Here is a 7485-nt window from a genome sequence, read left to right as displayed (position 1 = left end):
ACTCTGACACCTCAACTATTTTTTTCTCTGAACCTTCTTGCACTGTCTCACATGTGACCGTGTGGGGACACCTCACGTCCAAACCATAACATTTTGCCCTCAGCCCCCCAAAATCTCACAACCATCTATAATGCAAAATACATTTTTTTCCATTTCCTAGAGCACCCATAGTCAACAGTTCGGAGATTGCTCAAAGTTCAAGTCCAAAGTCTTCTCTGAAGCTCAAGGCAATTTTGCATTGTGAGCTTCTATAAAATTAAAAGCAATTTACAAGTATCCAGCTTATAAAAATACAGAGTAAGCATTTCCATTCACAGAATTAGGGGCAAAGAAAGATGGGATAGGACCAAAGCAAGACCGAAATCCAACTGGGCAAACAAATCCTATAGTTCCATTGTGTGGGTTTCGGTTATTGACACATAGTGAGACCCCCAGAGACTAGACTAGAAAGAACTTAAGAGAAGAAGCAGGCTAATGCACTAGGGGTGCAGCTCCAGAGCAGAGTTTGAGGGAGCTGCAGCCCTGAGTGACTCAAGCAGGCTGTTTTTAAAAGGTCAAAACCACAAAAATCTTGGCAGGCTTACAACAGGGGTCTTTTTTCAAGAAATGCAAAAAGCAAGCTTCAGTTTATCTATTTCGGGCTGCATTTGGAGGGTTAGCAGGGCTAGGCGGGGGAGCAAGACTACCCATATCTGAAACTGGCAGCTTCAAGGGCCTCCAAAGGGATGGGTTGCTTCACAGAAATGATCACAGTGACCTTAGTTCATGGCCATGTTATTTTATCTTGGGTATTTCTGTCCTTGTATTTACCACAGTCAGCACAACTCAAGATTTTATTTGCACTCATTTTGGTTTGGTCAATCTTAACTAGATATATTTGTTTTCTGTCAGAGGGTCTTTTTATAAGGGGGTCTCTACTCTTTCACACCACGACCAGCATCCGGGGCACATGGCATCCTGATGTTCTCTCCAAAGGGCTTGGGTAGTTTTGCCCCTGTGGCCTTGTTTGTTGCAGCCCTAGTGGCCTTTCTGTTGGCTTGTTTTTCCTTGATTCCTGCAGCTTTCCTAAGGCAATGTCTCACATTGTTGGCATTTCTTAATCTTGAGTGGTCTCCACTGCAGCTTTGACTTCCTCCTCACACTTCCACACTTTGATTTGTCAGGGGTTTGCCTGCAGGGACTTTAACCCTGCTCTACTTTGCCTGGCCTCCTAGGCCTTCCTTTGAAATCTTGGGGGAAGCCTTCATCCCCTATAACTCTAGCATCCTACTTTCCTGCGGAATCCGTACCACGTGGTTGATGCCAAAGTCTGCTGCCATCTCAAACAGTAGCCAAGACTCCAGAGACCCTTGCTGCAGCAGCCTCTCAGTGTCTGGGTGGCTGAGCACGTTGAAAGAACTTCTTAGGCCCCCTTGTGTAAGAAGGATACCCCTGGTCTCTTTTCAAGAGAATTTTCACCTTTACTCTCTGGAGCTTGGGGTGGGTGTGGTCTTTCCAGCTCCTGAGATGCCCTCAAGCCATCTTTCTTACTGTTTCTAAGCACAGTCTAGCATTCTTTTAGGGCAGTAGTGTCTTTAACAACTCTAACTTTCTTAGCCCTAGTTTTATGTCTGCATTTCAGGTTTTCCAAATCATTCTGCTCTGCTTCTGCTCCTGGTTGTCACAGTAAATTTGGCTAAAAGCTGCCAGCAATATCCATGCCACTTCCTGAATGCTATGCTGCCTAGAAATTTCTTCCACAAGATTAAGAAGTCCATCACTTTTAAAATTAGCCTCACAGAGATTCTCTGGACATGGACAAAATGCAGATAACTTCTCAGCCGGAACATAACACCAATGGCCTCTACTCCAGATTCCAATGGAGTCCTCATTTTTTGAACCCTCAGTTTCTTCACTGACCACAGTCCTATTGCCGTTCTAGTCTTCTGAGCTCCCACCAAAATCAGCCATTAATTTCTGCTTACAACAACCTAAAGCATTTCCAAGCTTGTACTGCTACACATCTCAAAATTCCTTCCATCAATTCCAAAAAGCTCATAAAGCTTCTGAACCACATGGTCAGGGTAGTTACAGCAATGAGCCCATTCCTCGTACCAATTTCTGTTTTAGTCAGCTTTTTTGCTGCTGTGACTAAATGACCTGACCAGCATAATTGTAAAGAAGGAAGTTTATTTGAGGGCTCATGGTTTCACAGGTTTTGGTCCATAGAAGGCCCTCTCCTTTCTTGGGGCTTGAGGTAAGGCTAAACATTATGGTGGGAGAGGGTAGTATAGGGAAGCAGCTCACATCACAGTGATCAGGAAGCAGAGAGACTCCACTCTCCAGATACAAAATATATACACCCCAATTTCCATTTCCTCCATTCATACCCTATCATTTCAGTTACCAGTCAGTCCCTATCAGGGGATTAAATCACTGTTTGGGTTAAGACCTTTACAACCCAGTTATTTTTCCTCTGAACCTTCTTGCATTGTCTCACACGTGAGCTTTTGGGGAACACCACATCCAGACCATAACAGTGTGCCTGTGTTGTGTACATAAATTTAAAATTTGTGTAATATTTTTAAATGGGAAAGGGGGAGATTCCAGCAAACATAAAGTAACAAAGGTTGTATCATAATAATGGAAACAGGTATTTTTTTTCTCTTCTTAGTATTCTAGTTTTAAAAGTTATTCTCTAAGAAAATAAAAAGGTGTCATAATTTAATAGAAGAAGCAGGACTCTTTTCAGTTGGTAAAAGTAATCAAGGTAAAGACAAATAAGGAATGAGTCCATGTTCCCCAGGGACCCATGCAGAAGCCTCCAAAGCCATGGGTTGTTGTTGGTATACTTACATTTGTGTAGGTAGATCATCAAGAGTGCACCTGGCACAGTTGGAGCAGGTGAGTTCATAAAACTCCCAAGTAAGAAGGTGACATGTCTAGCCAGAGAGGCTCCTGGGGAGGGCTGGGGGTCTAGAATCGGATTACCCGGCTCCTCATCTAAACTCTAACATGAGCTGTGTGAGTTTGGCAGATTATTTAATCCGGCATCTGTTTCTTCATCTGTGAAATGAGACAGTACCTGTAGAGCTGTGAAGATTAAATGGAATAATGCATGCCCGTGCGTGGTGAGCGGTCAACCTTAAAACTATTCCTGTTACTATCATCACGCTCTTCTCCTAAGCATACACACACCTTTCATGCAGTACACGTCAAAAAATTAAAGGTTTGGGGAAAGCAGTTCAGTCAGATGCCCCACAGTTCATTTCAGACTTTTGCTGTTACCAATAACAGCACAGGAATCATTCTTGTGCAGATGTTTTTGTGCACACCTTGGAGTCTTTCTTTACAATGAATGTGAAGAAGAAGAATTTGAGTCAAATGGACTTATACTGCGTGTTCAGTTGCTGACCAGAAAGGCCTTGTCAGGACATACCCTGCCCAGCAGGAAGGAGAATTCGCCCTACCCTTTCCAAGTCTGCACACGCTGCTATTTTCAGTTATTTGCTTTCTGAGCAGATAATAAGGACATACTCGGTTTCATTTCATCCCTGCCATGAGCCCTGGAAGATAGAAAGCCAATGAAAACAAATTTTTCTGCAACTGGCTTGGACTCTCAGGCAGCCTGACTTCCCTGTGCAAGAATGCAAAAGTGGAGGGGACACAGGAACTGCACATCTGCTTCCTTAGCTCTAAGCCTGGTACTAGGACCTACTCAAGTCCCTGTATGATATTCTTTTCTTTCTTTTTAAGGTACTGAAGATTTAATACAGGGGCACTGTGCCATTGAGCTATATCCCAAACCCTTTTTATTTTTTATTTCAAAACAGGATCTCACTGAGTTGCTCAGTCTGGTCTCAAACTTGAAATCCTCCTACCTCAGCCTCCCTAAACCCTGCGATTACAAGTGTGCACCACAGTGCCAGAGTGGGACTTGGTTTTCACAACAGCAGAAGCAAAGTTTTAGGATCCAGTTCTTAACCTACCAGACATTTCACTGCTGTAGATGACACATGCAGTTAATCCTTTCTCAGCTTTTCTGTAATATATATCATTGTATGATGTGTGATGTGTGGTTTGAGTGTTATAGATACTAGTAATTAAGGTTGGAATGGAATGGAAGAAACTTGGGGATTGCCACTGTCATAACACCAGGTGAATCTTAGAGTACTCAGTGAATTCAAGCTGATGAAATTGATGTCACTTGTGAATTCCTTGGTATTCAATAAATTCTGACATTGTGGAAAGACACAAACATGTCCAGTCTGTGTTATTGCTCATGACATGTAGGAAAGGTTCTGTTCAAGATCATGCTTTGCATTTTCAAAAATGGCAGATGAGAATGCCTCACAAGAGGAGGATTCAATATCATAAAGAGCAAAGTTTACTGTGAGGTCACCAAAAGGAATGAGTCTGAAGGACCCTGGTTCATTTTTGGCCAGCTCCTTGTAAGTTTCTCAGGAGGCCCAGATCTGAAACAAAAACAGAACAACTTTGAAAGAGCAAGTTTTAACCATGTTAAGGGGCAGTGAGTGGTTCCTCCCCACACTCCCTAGGTGCAGGTGATTGTCCCTAAAAGCACCTGCTTAGTGGCTAGGAGATCATGTTAGCACCAGTTCATGTTGACTCCCTGGTTATTACAGATGTCAAAAGAATCACAGCACTGGAGACTCATGCTAAGTGGAATAAGCCAGTCCCACAGAAAGTCAAAGGTTGAATGTTTGCACTGATATGTGGAAGCCAATTGAAAATCGGGCTGGAGGGTGGGGGGAGAAGGAATTTCAACAAAACAGGGAAGATCATTGGAGTAGATGAGGGAGATGGAGAAGGAAGGAGGGACGGGAAAAGGGAAGAACCATGGAACGGATCTGACCAAACTCTCCTCTGCATGCAAGGACACGGCAGGGTGGGTCCCGCATCAGGTATATCCACAGGAGGAAAAGTAAACTATAAATGGACTTGAAGAGGGATGAGGGGAGGGAGGGGAGTGGGACAGAGGGTGCTGGTGTCAGAAATATTGGGGTGCCACAAGAATTCAGACATGCACTAAAGAGTTCCTCAGCAAGGCAGATTTTACTTAGCAGAAGGTTGTGCTACCAAAATATCTGGCAAGCAAGCACACCGGCAGGAAGTGTGCCCCGGGTTTTCTCCCTAAGGCAGCACTGGCCCTTGCTCTGCTAGGAGGAGTTAGAGACTGACTAATTTAAGATAGGGCAGGGCAAGGGGAAGGGCTGTGGTAAGGGATCACCTCTTACACCGCAAGCATTATGATTGGCAGGCTGAGGACAAAGGGAGTTATGTTGGGGCGCTCCAAATGGCTGCACTTCAACCACATGGTTTAAATGACAGCAAACACGTTTGTTACATATTAGGAAACTCACTAGAGGTTTAACTTTGACAGAAAAGAACGTTAACTCACTGGGGACTGAAGCGAAGCAGGTTGTGTTCCATGATTCTGTCAGGTGTATACATACAAAAATTGTATATAATAAAAATTTTTTAAGATTACAGCAATCTAACATAAAGATCTTAATTGGCTTTATTTGTGATTCTAGAATGAGGTGATTTTTCATACAGTAGGAGCCCCACCCCCGCTCCAAGACAGGACACAGCGGCACCTGACCCTGTCACCTGGTCACTGGTAATGAGCCTTGCTCAAGAATATCACCGCAGCGACAAGCCTCCGGTTTCCTGTCCCTTCCGGCTTCAAGCACAGCAGTTTCTCTTGCCCTTGATAATACACAGTCCACTCCAGGTCGATTCTCCAAATCTGAAATTGCCTTCCATCTGAACCCTCTGCTTTGACAACTCTGTGGAGCCAGTTCATTCGCATTCTCCGCTGACCCCCTGCAGTGACTCGGAACCTTGGCACTCATCTCGCTGCCTGTGCTGGCAGGGCGTCCTGTAGCCTGCACTGCGGAGCCTGCTTGTGTTCTGTATATGTGTCTAGACATCACTGTGTGCAGTGTCGTGTGTGACTTGGGTGTTTTATATATATTAGAAATTAAAGTTGGAATGAATTAAAAGAACTTGTGATTGCCCGGCTTATGACTATCAAGTAACACGTGAGTATTTGGTGAATTGCTACCACTGCAAGTGATTTGCTTGTGAATTTACTATTCAATAAATTCTGACATTGTGAGAAGACACATCACATTTGGCCTGTGTTAACGGCATAGCTTACCCACAGCCAATCAGCCCATTCTTGCAGGGCAGAGGTAAGCTTTAATTGGCACTAACCCTTGATTCATTTATTTGATTGATGTGAGATGACATTATTTCCATTGGCCTTTGGGTGTGGACTTCATTCAGGCAGGGCTGTTTAGCCTGCCTCCAGCTGAGAGACTGCCCTGTGTTCTCAGGGAACAGCCCTCACCCAGGGAAATGGGTGAGGAGAAGAGCATCAGGAACCCCGAGCATCACATACCTCTGCCTCCATCCAGGATCACCGTCACTGATCAGAGGTGAGCGCCTGCTGGGAAGGAGCTCCAGCCCACCCTCACCCTGAGCCTTTGGAGCAGCTGGCCTGGTCCCAACTCAGGCTTCCCTCAAGACCTAAGACCTGCTTTGGGTGAGGGTTAGATGGACAAGGGACAGAGATGGAATGTTAGAGAACAGGACCATGGAGAGGACCCAAGAAAAGTTATTAACCCTTAAATATGAACTGTACATATTTGGGGGCATCCTGGAAGTGGCTCACAAACTGCAGTAGGACACAGGACGTGTCACCAGGACTGAAGGTTCTGCTACTAACTTCTCAAAGCTCAGGAGACAAAGGTTGGTGGGAAACAGGTTTAGTCAGAGTCAGTCCTGAGGAAGAAAGAGGAGAACTTGTCTATCCCAAATCTTCATCTTTGGGGGCTCAGGGGTACAAACAACTTTTATAAGAAGAAAGGGGGTACCGTGGGACAAAAGGCAGGGAGCATGTGTGTGGATGGAGCTAGACAGTGCTAGCCTGAGAATACGAATATTCCACTTTTCCACCCTTGCTGGTGCCCACCCCAGCTGCTGGGCCAGTTCCTCACTTCCATTCTCAGCGGGAAGGAGACTCAGTTGCAGACAGACAGTTCAAGACACTGGGAAGCCTGGGCTTTTAATGTTAAAGGGCTCTGTTCTACACACCACCCATCAGAAAGCACTCCCATGTTACACTCTGTTTCTAGGAAAGACAGCGGTGCCTATGGGAACCAAGCATTGGGTGTTTCCACACGGACACCATGAGCCACTCGGGAGGCTGAGACAGGGGGACCGTGAATTCAAAGCCAGCCTCAGCAAGAGGGGGGTGCTGTCTCTAAATAAAATATAAAGTAGGACTGGGGATGTGGCTCAGTGGCTGAGTGTCCCTGAGTTCAATCCCCAGTACCCTCCCAAAAAAGATGTCAGCGAGAACCACAGAAAATGGGAAGGATTTTCTGCTGAGGCCCTTCTGCAGGAATCTCAGTCAGGTAGAAAGTTCCTGGAAGGAGATTCCAGAGGGTGAGTTGGCCCAGGGCGTGGGGGAGA

This window comes from Sciurus vulgaris (genome assembly GCF_902686455.1).
Source record: "Sciurus vulgaris genome assembly, chromosome: 2".
Classification (NCBI taxonomy): Eukaryota; Metazoa; Chordata; class Mammalia; order Rodentia; family Sciuridae; genus Sciurus; species Sciurus vulgaris.
This window is presented reverse-complemented; position numbering follows the sequence as displayed.